General features: G+C 38.1%; 1 protein-coding gene across 1 annotated transcript in view; it reads right to left on the reverse strand.

The window, feature by feature from the left end:
* PKHD1 (PKHD1 ciliary IPT domain containing fibrocystin/polyductin) overlaps positions 1-16,146 on the reverse strand; it is a 557,030-nt gene that overhangs the window by 413,150 nt on the left and 127,734 nt on the right. The gene's annotated exons all lie outside the window — the stretch shown is intronic.

Genomic DNA, 16,146 nt, shown 5'->3' on the forward strand with positions numbered 1-16,146 from the left:
TTCTGAAGATGTTTGGACCAAGGTCCCAATGTTAGGTTGTCTCCGCTGGTACCAGCAGCTGACACGTTTTAAATGGCTCTTTATAATAACCTGCAGTTCTTTTTTTCTGTTATAGAAAAGAGGACAGATAGAGGCAATGTAGGGATTGGTATTTTCACTCATTTAACGAGTCTAGCCTCATTTTAACAAATCATATAAATAATTTATTTACAAAATACTGTGTCATGGTACACAAAAAAAGCTGCCGATCTGACATCTTTCAAACATCTGCATATATTTATCCACAAAGCAGAAAAACAAACCACAATGCAGTTTATTAAAACACTGAAAAGCACTGGACTGAAAATGGAATCGTAAAATTTAGGCAGAAATAGATGATTTGGAAAAATGCCTTATGTCTGCTTTGTCACAATTTGACTATTTTGGCCTAGATTTCTTCAATTTGTGTTTTTATTTTATTTCATTACAATTCAGTGTTTAACTAATACACCGCAATGTTTATTGGCAGTTTTAGAGCTACGCTGTCGACAGATAAAGAGTCGTAAGCTTCTGTACTTTGAAATATCTTGAAATCAGTGAACAGACTTTGCAGTGGGAAACGTCACTATAGGAAAATGTTTGATAATGTCAGCAACTGCTAGCTACTTCTATCCAAGGGAAGATCTAAAATATTCCCAGTAGCAGCTATCATTTTAGACAGGAGATGTGCTGCCAAGATATCATTAAGAAAAAAATAGATGGTAAGCTAAATAAACCTCTTTTGCTTTTTGAAGGCATAGAACCTCAATATACTGCATCGGCTAGACACATATCCTGCAAACAACATTCAGTTACAGAAAGATATACATTAAAAACACATTTACTCTAATCAAAATTAGGTAGGGAAGTTCTAAAAGTGCAATCGGCTTTCAGTGTGTGGTGTTCTTCTGCAAGGACAAAGGTCTGGAAATGTGTCTTATTTATGATCATCTGCTTTTGTTGTCTTTTCTATATTTGGCAATTTTCTTACCACCACGAGGGTAACACATAGTGTTTTTTGCATTAGTGCAGCACTATTTTGTACCCTCTTTTTGCTTTTTTTGGTACTATAGTTGACACAGTCTACGTCACCTTCTGTGTAGGTAAAGGAATTAGGAAGAAGAATAGCTAAGTGCCGAACAAGTACAGCTACTGTGGGTCACAGGGAAGTCTGAATACAGGGAAGGGCACCATTTTAGGCGCTGTCTGGTTACAAGGGTCTCCTGGGACCCAAAAATAAATATTTTTAAAGAGATGACCAATCACATTTTTTAATGTGGGGGTCTCTGGGGACCTCCATTTCTTTTTAGTTGAGCTTGTTGTTTATGGGAAGAAAGATTTAGTTGACCGATCTGGTTATAAATGGCATGTGATTCTTTTACTTTGATGTTGGTGGTCGTGATAAATTAACTATCAAGGAAATTAATTGTATTACATTGACATTTCCAGCCTTTGAACTTATAGAGCCATAAAACGTGTATAGAGACATTTAATTCCACAAGAGAAATGCAATTTCTTTAAAACATAGTTCATAGCTGGCACAATCATTTGTATGGATGTGCTTATTTGTGTGTGGTTGGAGATACATTGAATGGATGGGTGGATGAATAAATAAATGGACAGGTAGATAAAAGGACAAAGAAAGATAGACAAAGCGACGTATTCGAGTATCCACTAATGTGAGAATTGCTTGGAATTCAAAGTGAAATTTAAAGGTAAGGCCAATATATACAAACAGAACACAACTAATTTAAAGAATGTTTCTAAATTGGTTATTTGGGCGTAAATTTTGAAATTCACTTTGAAATCCCAGCAATGTTCACTTTAATAAATAACTATGTTAGCAATAAAAAAGGTAGAGAGAGAGAGTGAGCAAGCAAATATAGAGACAAAGACAGAGAGAAATATAGGAAAGACCGATAAATACAGAGCAAGACTTAGAAAAGACTGTAAGCGAGATATGTATAGACGTACAAAGAATGAAAAATAAAGAAAAAATTCCAAGTACGGTGATGAACATTAATATTCGCAATGTTATTGACACGCACGTTTACATTTTAAATGGAAAAAGTAGTGAATGGAAAGCAAATATTGCTTTAATCAATACATAACAAAAAGATTTATATTTAGCTTGAATAGAATAGCTGGGCGATTTGATCTTGAGCATTCTCAGTGACCTTCATGACAAGGTTATTGATCAGATACTAATAAATTATCATTTTAATGTAGCCTCCTACGCCTGGTTTATCCATTTCGGTGCCTCCTGACCATGCTTATGATATGCATTTCTAGGAGTGCGCAGGCCTTGTGAAATGAATGAGCAACACGCAGTGATACAGATCAAAGCTAACTCTATGAAGATCCCTAGGTTGCAGTACATGGAATTTGAACTGCACAGCTGATGCTAAATCAATGAACAGCCTCAGCCTTCAGGCAACCATGTTGCTGCTTCTCAATTACTCCATGCTGCCTCGCTGTGACAATATCACCTGCCAAGAAGAACCATTATTTTATTTTTCATGCATCATTGCATCTACTGGATCTAAGCTCAACGCAAGAGTTGAAATTATATAAGAAAATTCGTCGAATTTAAAGACTCCCACTAAAGCGCATGATGGTTACGGTAACAATTTCAGATTTTGCCATCAAAACCATTCACATAAATAAAGTACGTCCAGTAGAACAAAAGGATTAACGTATATAAATAACAAAAATAAATGAAGAATATAGAGAAAAACGCAACTATTTTAAAAGCAAACCATCATTACTCTTTGAATAAAACATTGAAAATCCCCTATAAACATTCAATAATGTATTTTCACGTGATGCTTATTTTAATTTTAGATGTATGTTGGAAAATTAGCCATTGACATCACAATCTTGCCCAGGGTCATTGCTAGGGTCCAGAATCACTAGTTCAGTGCTTCACAAACTTAATGATATTAATATTGAAAATGGCACATGTGAAATTTGAAAAAAATGTGTCTGCTTAAGAATATGCTCAAATATGCATACAAAGGTTTGGAGGGAGTGACTCTATGCCATAGCTCCACAGCAATGAAACTCACAGTGGTATGAAGATTTTTTAGTGTATGACAGAACTCCACATCAGTAAAACTCATAGAAATGTTCAGGGTACATAAATGTATCACAGAACCTGACAGACTGATCTGCCAATCCCTTGGTTGGCACCAGTGACATGATTGACCTGACTCCTTTTAGCGCACCACTGGTGTTTACCTTTACAAAATGCCTGGGTTAGGTTTTGTGCAGATCAACATAGGGGCTAATTGACCTGGAGCTCTAGCCCAATGCCCATAGAATAATTAAAAAAAAAAAAAAAAAATATATATATATATATATATAAACACCAAGTCCTTGCACACTTGCTCAAAATATATAATCCAGGTGCTTGCAGTCTGGGGGAAATTCTAATATCCAAATGGTAGAGATGACCAGTACTCACGGTTTTCAGTTGAAGATTAAAAGTTGTATACTTTATTGATACTTGTTAAAAATGGCAGCTCAACGTTTCAGTCCTCGTCTGGGACTTTCATCAGGTTCCTGGGTTGTCACTGGGTTTATTGGTGACAAGCTGCCTTTACCCCTGGCTGTTGGAGGAGCCTGATTGCCAGCCTCTTACCTGTTGACTATGGTCCCTGGGAGATTTGGCCCTTCAGGTGCAACATTTGGGCATATCGAATGTGTATGGTGCTGCTGCTGGCCCTTTAAAAACCATCCGTGGACATATTATGACTTTTAGGAACAATGTCCCTTTTAGACTGTGTAGCAGATTGCATTCAGGCTGTCTTCAATATTATGTATGCTATTATGTGTTTGGTGAATTGTACATGTGTAGGTTCTATGTGATAAATGTAACAGTATGTATTTTTATGTCTTTTATTGTCCTTTGTCTGCCATGTGGCTAATGGAGTTTTGCCTCTGTCCTTGGAGATAATTGGATTACTTCCCAATTATCTCCAGGATAGAGACTCCGTGGAACTTGTTTTGGGCAGAAAAGCCATGCTTCGTTTGGTCACAAAGGACTTTCCCTTAACTTTTGAACCACTGGTCTGATTTGTGCCATTTTTTAATATGTTGTTCCCCTGAATGGATTGATTGTGAATATGTAATTTATGGAGATTGGATGTATGGTTTTAGCGTTATGAAAGTTGGGTAAAAAGTATGTTTTAACTGTATGTGTAATTGGGTTACCTCCCAGGATAAGGGGAGGGAATCTGTGGGTTGTAACTGAGATGTTATTGGTTGTTTTATACCTCCCTGTGGGCGGTCCTGTATTGGCAAAGATTGTAATAAAAACCAGACTGGGTGTGCCAGCACCTCAGATCATCTTGTACCTTCATGAAGTTTCGGCTCATGTTTGGGGGATTGGAGAACTACACTCTGGGGATTGCTATAATCACTATACTCCCCAGGGTATAATTGCTGAGCTCTGCTAAGAGCTTGTTCCTGTTCCTGCTCTCTGGAATTCGGAGAGGTCCACCTACTGGAAGCTGGACCCTGGTCTTGGGTCCAGAGTGGGTGGAGTCGGCGAGACCCCAACCAAGCTGCGGCGGTTCGTGGGGTCTGCAGTGGTTATGGTGTCAGGCAGAGTGCTTGGAGACCTCGGAAAGCACTAGGAGCATCCGTCAGCGGAGGGTACCCGGTCGGGGTGCCAGCGGTTCCGTTACAATATATATTTTTTAAATCAATGGGCCTATTCTATGGGCATCTGGCTGTAGCTTCAGCTCCATTAGCGCCTATGTTAATCCGTCCCTGGGTGCTATAGTTTATAAACATCTGCACACAATCTAACCCAGGCAGAATATAAATCGTGTGAAGAAGTAACACTTTCTATAGTTTATTTCTATTTTTTTTAAATTCATTTGTAATTTATTTTGTTTACTTTATGAACTTGCAATACATTGACACAATGTCTTAATTTATATACATTTTCTCTCAGTTTTTTTGCCAAGGGGGCAAAACGCCTTACACTGGCCATGTTTCTGTCTGCTAGTATGAAGGGAAGGTGAGGAGTAGACAAGTGAGTGCTGGGGATAACATGGAGGTCCTTAGAGATCTCCCCTGCCCCCTGTCCCTTAGTGGTTTCTCCCCTCTCTTTCCTGTCCCTCAGTTTTCCCCTCCCCTCCCTGTCTCTTAGTGGTCTCCCCTCCTCTTTGTGGTCCTCTTCACTCCCCCTTGATGGTCCTTTCTCCCTCACCTCCCCTTAGTGGTCCTCTCTCTCCCACCCCCCCAAGTGGTCCTCCATCTCCCCTAACCCCTTAGTGGTCCTTCCACTCCCCCAACCCCTTTGTTGTTCTCCCTCTTCCTCCCTTAGTGGTTACCCCTCTCCCTCATCTCCTTAGTGGTCCTCCCTCCCCCCTCTTAGTGGTCCTCCCTCTCCTCCCTCCCCCCCTCTCTTAGTGGTACTCCCTCTCCTTGCCCCTCCCCCATTCTTAGTGGTCATCCCTCTCCTCCTCCCTTCCTTTTGGTGGTCCTACCTCTCCCCCTGCTCTCCCTCCTTAGTGTTATCCCCTCCATGTTGTGCCTCCTACCTTGCTTTGTAGCGTGGCGTGGATAGCGGTACAGCAGCTTCTGTTGCCTGTACCCGGCCGGACTGACAGCACTTCCTGTCAGTCCGGCCGGCGGCCGGGTACAGGAAACAGAAGCTCCTGTACCGTGGTCCACACTGCCCGGCCATGCTACATTGAGTGACTGGCAGCAGGGAGCGATGTGCCCTGTATAAGCTCACACAGAGAAGTGTGCAGTGCTATAGGTTCACACAGGGTACCTTAAATTGCTTTAGGACACTCACTGACTAACATGGAGCCATTTTGGAGGCACTTAATTCCACAATAAAGGTAAACACAATGGTATGGATTTCTCAATTTAATTTTATTTTTCATGCCTCAAAAACACATATTTGATAAATAAAAGGGGATAAATAAACATAATATTAAATATCCTGACATTTTCCTTTTAACATCAGATTTTTTTCCCCATAGGTCTCAATTACATATTGTTTGGATATAAGGGCTATGTTTTATAACTGATACGACACGTCTGTTACTGCAAACCTAAATAAATGCTGTCCAAGGTTTTAATCCAATGTTGAGGAGAAAGTATCGTAGTGTGTTAACAGGAGCAGGTAAGGATGGATCGTGACAAAGTGGAAATTGTTATACAAAATTAGTTGATTGGTATACAAACTATTATCCACATCCATTACTTTATTAGCACCTTATTGCTCTTTGTGTGTGTTATGATATATGAATGTGAATGTTTGCATTTTTTTTATAAAAAACATTGTTTAACATCTCATATGTTGGAGAATAAATTAATATTGAAGTAATATTAAGGCAGTAGGCAGGAATCGTTCAACTATTTATTAAACTAGGTATGGATCTGGTAACAAGGGCTTTTGGTTTCCACACATCCAGCATTTAACATAAATAACCAATATTAACATCTTCAGGGTATGGAGCAAGTGTTGCCAACACAAAAAAAAAATTACCTTCTTGGCAGTAGGAGTGCATAGTCAGTATATTGCAGCACTGTAAGGAAAATGGGCAAATAAGGAGTAGAGGAATGAATCTGATCTCTCCATGAAAGAGTGAACTTTTTTAACACCACACACAACTGGAACTCATAAGAGCTAATTTGGAGTCTAACGAACAATACTAGGCAAAAGACAAATGTCAAATACAGATCACAGTGAAAGACCAGCTAGGAAATGATGATGCCAAGTAGAACTGAAGCCAGCAGTAAAGCCATGTTTATAGACATTCTCACTATCACACTCTGTTGGCCTCTCTATGCGGATCATTAATTATTCAGATAGTTCTGTGGGTCTTGTTTGTGATTTTAGAATATTGATATTAGTACGCTTTTGTGTATGACATCACTAGTTTACCAGTTTCCTAGCAGACACGCACTGGGCAATGTCATCATAAAGTTGGTAGTACACACTCCCGGGTTTTCACTCCATCAAATGCTACACACAGGTCACTGATAAGTGTAAGTTCATATTTTTCTATATATAGGATGCTTAGCATATTGTTTATTTGATCTTGATGAAGGCCTGAATTGGCTGAAACATTGATCTGTTCTTAATGTGAATAACACAATAAATTCATCTAGACTTGGTAAAGACATTTGAGTGCTACCTACCTACTTTTCAAATTTTATATACAACACGGTATTGTACCTAGGCATCATCATTATCCAACTTAATTTAGGATGAGTGCAGAGCTATATTTCTACGATATATATATATATACAGTGGTACCCTGGTTTACGAATTTAATGCGTTCTCCAGGACGTTTCTTATTGCGAAAAATTTGTAAACCGAAATGCGGTTTCCCATAGAAATGCGTTGAAAACCAATTAATTCGTTCTGGAGGTCAGAAAAAAGTCAAAATGAGCTTGCAGAATGCAGAACACACAGTCAAAGGCATGCAAACGCCAAAGCTCAGCTCTCTACCTTTCCACCACTTGAGAAATGCACAAGAAAAGTTCCAAAAAGTCCCAAAACCACTGGAGAAAAATTCCAGAATGGCTCCACAACTCGATGTAAAAGCCGCTCCAACACCTCCACACTCGACGCCACGTGCTACCCACAGACTCCAGCATGCACGGGGGTGGAGCTATAAACCTCCCAGGTGCAATGCATCCGGGGGAAACTTGCTTTTTTATTGCGACATTTTTTGTAAACCAAGGCATTATTTTCAATGGATTTTCATTTGTAAACAGAAAATTATGTTAACCGAGGCGTTTGTAAACCGAGGTACCAATGTATATAAATTCTACAAATGACCTCAACTTACTATATAGCTTAAAATAAAAAAAATAAAAAAAACATTTAGCCCTGAAGCACAAAAATCTTTTTAGTAACCCAAGACCAAAGCAAGAATACTAGGATTATTAATTTAGACAGAGCAAGAGAAGCCCCTGAGACACATTTTGCAGCTGCTTTAAGTAGTTCAAGTAAAAGATTACTTAACAAATGAAGACATTAATTAAAAGGTCAAACCACACATGTAGTCTTGGCTCAAAATGCAGAGAGGTTTATTTCAGAACATGGGTAATATAAATATGGTGCTTGCAATTTGTATCAGGGATGTAAGCTAAAGTTACCTATTATTTTTTTTCTTACTCTGTTTATGTTTAGATACGGACATTTATGTCATAAAGTAGTTTTTGGTTGATTGTAAGACTGATTTTTAATTTTTTTCCTGCTTTATAACAAATACATTGTGCTGATTGATCCTCTTTTTATTCAGTTACTGAAACCTCTCAATGTCCAATTTGACAATTTTCAATTATTTTATAATTTTACAGTTGCTGGATATAAGCAAAATACATTAACCGTCTTTATTTAAAAAAAATAAAAATAATCCTATATAAATATCTACTGAAAAAAGTGCATAAATATAAAGTGCTACCTACTTAACTGGATTGTCTGAAATCAACCTCAAAAATTACAAGTACAAAAAAAGGCGCAAAAGATAACCTTATAAGATAGGTATATAAAAAATACTTAAAGGCACAGGGTAGGCACCAAAACAACTTTCATGAGCTGTAAACTATAATCATCGCACTTATTACAAATCACGGCTTGAACTATCTTGCTTTGCATGTAATGCGTCTATCTCATATATTAGTTTCCTCTTTTACATTGCATTACTGAAATAAATTAACTTTTGCACGATATTCAAATTTTTCGTGTATCAACTGTATATCTCTATATATAAATAAATATCTATATATAAATAAAAATCATATTTAAAAAAATAATATAATATATATATATATATATATATATATATATATATATATATATATATATATATATATATATATATATATATATATATATATATATATATATATATATATATATATATATATATATATATATATATATATATATATATATATATATATATAGTCTCTTAGAACATAATTCAGGACTGGTAGAAAATACCCTAAAACCTCTAGTCACCAACACCAACAGCTTCATAAAAGACACAACCGACTTCCTCAACAAACTCAGCCAAATCACCAATCTCCCTGCTAACACCATCCTTGTAACCATGGATGTGGAATCTCTGTACAGCAACATTCCACATACAGATGGCATCAAAGCTTGCTTCCCTTTCCTCTCTTGTGCCGAAAACCAAAAATATAGTCCCCGGATTGTCACAGAACTGGCACTATTCATCCTCACACATAACTATTTCAGTTTTAACAATGAGGTTTACCTACAAACGATGGGCACAGCTATGGGCACTAAGATGGCACCCCAATATGCTAATCTGTTTATGGCAGATCTTGAACAGCGATTCCTAGAAATACAGCACACCAAACCATACAAATATTATTGCTATATCGATGATATCTTTATAATTTGGACTGAAAGCGAAGAAAAACATACATACAGTTCCATGACTCTTAACACATTCCATCCATCAATCAAACTAAAAATGGAATATTCCACTAGATCTGTGAATTTTCTGGACACCACTGTGACATGTAACAATGGCACAATCAACACCTCAGTTTAGAGAAAACCCACAGACAGGTGCAGTAACCTTCACAGCTCCTGCTTCCACCCCTTCCATACTAAACAGGGCATCATCTACAGCCAAGCCACTAGATACCATTGCATATGCTCTGATCCTAATGACCGTAATTCCCATCTAAATGTACTCTCCCAATCTATCAGACAGAAAGGCTACACACTAAAGACTTCTACCAAACAAATCAACTCTGCTATAAAAACTCAATGCACGTGCCTGCTACAGTACAGAGAGAAAAAAAATATCACTGGTGGTCATCTACAACCCAGCTCTTGAAGAAATACGGAAAATCATTAAAGACCTACAACCAATGTTAACAGAAGATGAGACTCTGAAAAACATTCTCTCTGAAACACCCATTTTGGCCTTCAGATAGCCACCAAACCTCCAACAAAAATTAATCAACAGGAAACTTCCCACTGATGCGAAGAATAAAGAAAATGGAACCAATCAATGCAAAAACCCTTGCTGCAAACTGTCAGCACATATGTACAGACAACACAGCCACACACAAAAATAAAACCTACAGCATTAAAGGATCATACTCCTGCACATCCAGCAATGTGGAATACATGATTCAATGCACCAAATGCCACGTAGAATGCTACATTGGGGAAACCACCCAGCAATTAAATGGCAGAATGAATATGCACAGACACTCCATTAAACACCACAAAGAAGAATCCTACTGCACTCCTGTGGGACACCATTTTACCCAGTCTGGCCACTCAATGAAGGACCTAAAAATCAAAGTACTGAGAGGAGGTTTTAAAAATACCCAAGAAAGAAAATCTTTTAAAGCCAGAATGATCCAATTGTTTAACAGCAAGAATAGAGGACTAAATATTGATTGGGGTTTCCTGTCCCACTACCAACACTTTACATGAACACTCCCCCACATTATCTTACTGTTCTGTCATATGTATCAACACTTTAAAACGCATTCCAATATGTCTATTCTATCAATATATAAAGTACTATGTGTAGACCTATGCTTTCCCATACTCTCATGCATGTATGCTTATATATGTGACTGTGCATTTATATTTGGGTATATGAGTTCATGTGCATATATGTATATGTGTTTATGTATATGTATATGTGTTCATGTGTTTATGCGTTTGCATATACATATTTGTATGTGGGATACGGCTGAGAAATCTAAAATTAAAAACCATAGATATACATAGTATAAATCAGTATCAAATAGTGAGTAAATGTTCTTGAAATGCACTCACAAGATTAGATGAGAAATAGTGCTCTAGGGTGCCTCCCCTGGTAGTAGTGGGGGGCTATTATCTTCCTCCAGTTGCTCCAAAAGAATGGATGGAAAACAGGACTCCCAGGATGGTGGAAAAAATGTAAAACGGCTTTATTAAGGATGAATCTTCACCCAGCAATAAAAATAAAATATAAACTTAAAATGAGGTCAAAGTAAGAAAAAGTCAGCTGGATGTGATCAACCACTACACCAATGAAGGAAGGAATCCAGGATGACGCCCAGGTTGCCACCAATCAACTTAGGGGTTAGCCCTGTATAACAGGACTGATGGGTGGGTGGGATTAGGCTGCATTTTATACTCTGTCATTGTTGTATAATATTTGGTTTTAATTTTGGTCCCTGAGGAAGTTCTATACTGTGAATGAAACGCATAGGACCTCATTTTAAGTTTATATTTTATTTTTATTGCTGGGTGAAGATTCATCCTTCATAAAGCCATTTTAAATTTTTTCCCCCATCCTGGGAGTCCTGTTTTCCATCCATGCTTTTGGAGCAACAGGAGGAAGATAATAGCCCCCCACTACTACCAGGGGAGGCACCCTAGAGCGTTATTTCTCGTCTAATCTTGTGAGTGCATTTCATGAACATTTACTCACTATTTGATACTGATTTACACTATGTATATCTATGTTTTTTTAATTTTAGATTTCTCAGCCGTATTCCAAATATTTCTGGTTGTTCTATTTTTTGCTGTGTAAAGGTCATTCATTCTGGGTAATGGCCTGGGAGGCTGCTCTATTTGAATATTAAGATAAGTACATTCTTCACTTGTATACACTATTCACTAAGTGGTGATATAGGAATATATATATTTTTCTTTGTTCTTACATATTTGGATGTGTGTGTATGTATAAAGTGTACCATCCTCTGCACTGTCTGCTTGTTTTTTTTCTCCCTCTCCCCCTCACTCTGATCTTCAGAAAGATATATATATATATATATATATATGAACCTCTGCAAGAATGGGGTCTATTTTCTAACACACCTGTTTCTTATCTGCACTCATGTCGCTTTAACACCTATATCACAACTCAGCTATGAATTCTATGTGTCGTCCTGCTCAGAAATGCTTCAGACTTGAGAAAGAGAGGTTCTCCTGAAAGCTTGGCATTAAAAAATTCTAAATAACCTTTCACAAAATGGCAGTATCTATCTGGACAAAATCTTACGCCCTTTTGTGGAGGCCCTACCATCTTTTATCCAGGATACCAAGCAAACCCTGGCACTCCTTTCAAATCTTAGACTTTCTGAACCAGTGAGTCTATGTAGTCTTGACGTAGAGACTCTCTACTCCTCTATACCAACACAAAGGAGGACTACTACACGTCAAACACTACCTGGACAAAAGAGGAACTCACTACCTTAAACATTCGGACTTCACATTGGAATTGTTGAGATTCATCTTGACACACAACTATTTCCTCTTTAATGACAAATTTTACCACCAGGTGCAGGGAACTGCGATGGGGACAGCTTGTGCCCCCTCATATGCAAACCTGCACCTGGGCTAGTGGGAGGAAATGATCATGGGATCAGATACTCTTTCATCCTTTACATCAAGGATACATCTATGGGCAAGATACATAGATGATATCCTACTAGTATGGAAAGGTACATCCCATGACTTTGATCTCTTTATGAGTCTACATAATGACAACAATCTCAATCTAAGATTCACTTCTGAATTTGGTGGGAACTCTCACAATTTTTTGGATTTGACCATTTCACTTGACAACCTAAGGTCCATCCAGACAACCCTCTACAAAAAGCCTACAGCTTCAAATAGCCTACTGACATGGGATAGTTTCCATCCCAGACCTTTAAAACGCGGCATACCCATTGGCCAATATTTACGAGCACGCAGAAATTGCAGCACCACTCAGGAATTTAAAACTCAAGCTAACATACTGCGACAACAATTTAAGGATAAAGGTTATCCCAACCGTTGCTTAAAAGAAGCATATAAGAGAGCTTTGGAATCAGACAGAGAGACTCTTCTGACCACTAAACCACTCTTACTTACTAATTCATCCCCACGTATGATTGCAACATACGACGCTGGCTGGGATAGATTAAAATCTGATATTCAGAGGTTTTGGCCCCTCCTAACCAGTGACATTCACCTTAAAAAGATCCTGGGTCCTAAGGTTGAAATGACAGCTCGAAGAGGTAAAAAATTACGAGACCTCCTAGTCCCGAGTCATTTTCAACCTCAAGGTAGGAATACAAAAACCTGGCTTTGGGCTGTGTCGCCTGTAAGTATATCAAACGGGACTCAAAAACTGTATCTGACAGTGAAAACAAACAATGTTTTACCATCTCTTCATTTTTTAATTGCAATACCGCAGGTTTTGTGTATTTACTTACCTGCGAATGCAATTGCAAATATGTAGGAAAGACCTTTCGCCCTTTTAAAGAAAGGATCAAGGAACACGTCAGGTCTCCTAAACTCAGCATCGAAACACCAATTGCTCGCCACTTGAGGGAACGTCATGCAGGTAACTCACGTGGCCTGCGGTTCTGTGGCTTGGAACTGGTGAAACGCAATAGGAGAAGAGGTGATTATGACAGGTTCCTAAGACAGCGTGAAAGCTTCTGGATCTACCGTCTCAAAACATTACAACCCAATGGGCTAAATGATGGCTTTTCATTTGCACCATTCATCTAAAACCCAACAAATTCATAACTTTCATCTAACCAATGGGAAATATATATACACCTTATTTCTCTGGTTGTTAGGAACCACTAGGAGAACCCTAGATAACCATGGATTCCAGTCTACATCAAGTGGACAGGAATTGACTTGGAACCATTATTGGAATTATTATTAGCTTCTCAGCAGAACCTTTTATATTCCAGGTCCAAATACATCTTATGCTACTGTTTATATTCTTCTTTACAACAGTTGTCATATGTAATCCTTTGGAGACACTCCAATCCTAGGATTCTAAGTTATGTGATTTCAATTATTTATTCTGGATCTTTACTAACTGACCTCTATTGCTAAAGGGTCAACTAAGTTTATGTCCAGTTTAAAATAAACATTTTGTTTACTTTGGATAACTCTGCCTGTGTATCCATTGTTACTGTTACACACCTAATCCTGCTATCCCATTCTCTACTTTACTTACCTGTTGAAAAGTTTTATTGTTTTATTGATTCTGAATTACACCATAACTGGTCCCCTTATGTAGGGATTGTTCTATTCTGCATTTAAATTTTTGTTCATAAGGGGTTAATAGTCCCCTATCCTGAGACTCACTCATGCCACTCCCCTAACCCCACCCCTCCGTTTCGCCGTCGGAGCATCATGACGTCACGAACCAGGGGCGGAGCCTAACGGGTTTAAAAAGTGGCGCTATCCTCTGATTCGAGTAATGCTCTTGACAAAGGCACACATTTGTGCCGAAACGCGCGTTGAGCGTTTGCCTCTTTCTTGATTACTAAATATCTCACTTAGGATCATCCTTTGTAGTTGATCCTACCTAGTATGTACTTTACCTGATCTAGGGCTATTATATACTCGGGGAATACTATCTAATTGGGGTTTTAGCGGTATCGCTGTACGGCCTATCAAACAAGCTCGGCTACAGACTATATAGGGATTAGCATAGAACAAAGCTAGTGAAGGATTAGATTTGTCCCAGGATTTGTCCCAGGAACTTTATATAACTTTTTCCTGTTAAGCAGGACTGTCTAACCGATATCTCTACACTTGCTTTGTATTCCATCTCTTATCTTTGATGAGGGACCCTACGGATGTGTCATAATTGGAACCAGAGGTCGGGTAGTACTCAGACTTTTTACTTAAGTTCTATTTTTACTACTGACCGTAGCTTCTAGACACCCACTGCCTTATACCCTATTGTTAACAGTATCCCTGCAGTATTCATAAATAGTTTTGATCGCTATCTTAACACTCTAACTAAACTTCTAGGCAGCAACTAGATACTTGCTGTTACTTTCTATTCAGCTGACATATTGCTACTTGTGTCTGTCAGTAAGTGTTACTTAATATAAAATAGCGATCATTACTCACATCAACTCTTGCTTTATACATCTTTTTGGTTACTACACCTTACTTAATTGTAATAGAAGATGATCCTATTAATATTTGTACATACATTGAGTTTTTCTTTTTCATTACTCTTCTTTTCACTATTATTTTAAGTTTGGGAGTTTATGCTATACTCTCCCTTCTCCCCTAAGAGGGACCAATAAAATGTATTTATTATTTTCAGTTCTCACCACACTCCAAGACTTAGCTATTTACGGCTTTACACTAAACGGAGCACTACTATCCAGGGTATAGAGACTGTCAATGGGGAACACTGTTTAGTCAATCCATTACACTCTCTACTTTATTTGCTAGTTGGATATATAGTCTGCTAAAATACTACAAAATGGGACCTGGACGCAGCGTAAAAATTCAAAGTTTGAAAAAAACTGGAATGGCTGTGTCTCCTTGCCAATTTCAGCCAATTGGCTTAAAATCGTCAATTCTGGTGATGTCAGCAAGGAGGCAGACAAGCGCGGCACTGGAAATAAGGTGAGTTTTCACCTTGTCTAAGGGGGCTAAGGGGGGCAAGCCACCTAAATGGTGTATTAAACACTATATGGTCAGGAATACCTGTTTGTGTGCCTAACCCTATAGTGTTCCTTTAATAATAAATATACCAATAAAACAACAAATAAATATTACTCACAAGTTAATGGTACAAACTAAATTGCGCACAATAAGCCTTGGCTGCAATGGCCCTTAACCTCCAGTTATATCTGTCCACACTTTGCACAGCTGCTCCGCAAGCGCATAATTCAGATTCCGACTTAGGTGGTAGAAAGTGTCTTAATGGAGCGAGTAAATAAGTACAAATCTGGCAAATAGCACATGAAGCTCAATGAGTTTCGTCAAATAGAATTCCAAAGCAACGGAGGAAATCTATTAAATGGCATGGGCTGGGCTACATGCAGCTATTGGCAGATTATGTACTTATTCACTAGCTCCATTAAGAATATGTCTAACACCTAACCAGGCTCTGACTTCACTAAATGACATCAAACTCTTAAAACTGTGCTTTTATGGGTAAATCAAAAGGAACACATATTTAAAAAGCCCCTCCTCCCTATTTAATGCATTATTCAACTAAAAAATGAAATAAAATACCATTAAAGGGACACTATAGTTACCAGAACAACTACAGCTTAATGTAGTTGTTCTGGTGAGTATAATCATTCCCTGCAGGCATTTTCATGTGAACACTGCCT

This window comes from Pelobates fuscus, chromosome 2 (genome assembly GCF_036172605.1).
Source record: "Pelobates fuscus isolate aPelFus1 chromosome 2, aPelFus1.pri, whole genome shotgun sequence".
NCBI classification, from domain to species: Eukaryota; Metazoa; Chordata; class Amphibia; order Anura; family Pelobatidae; genus Pelobates; species Pelobates fuscus.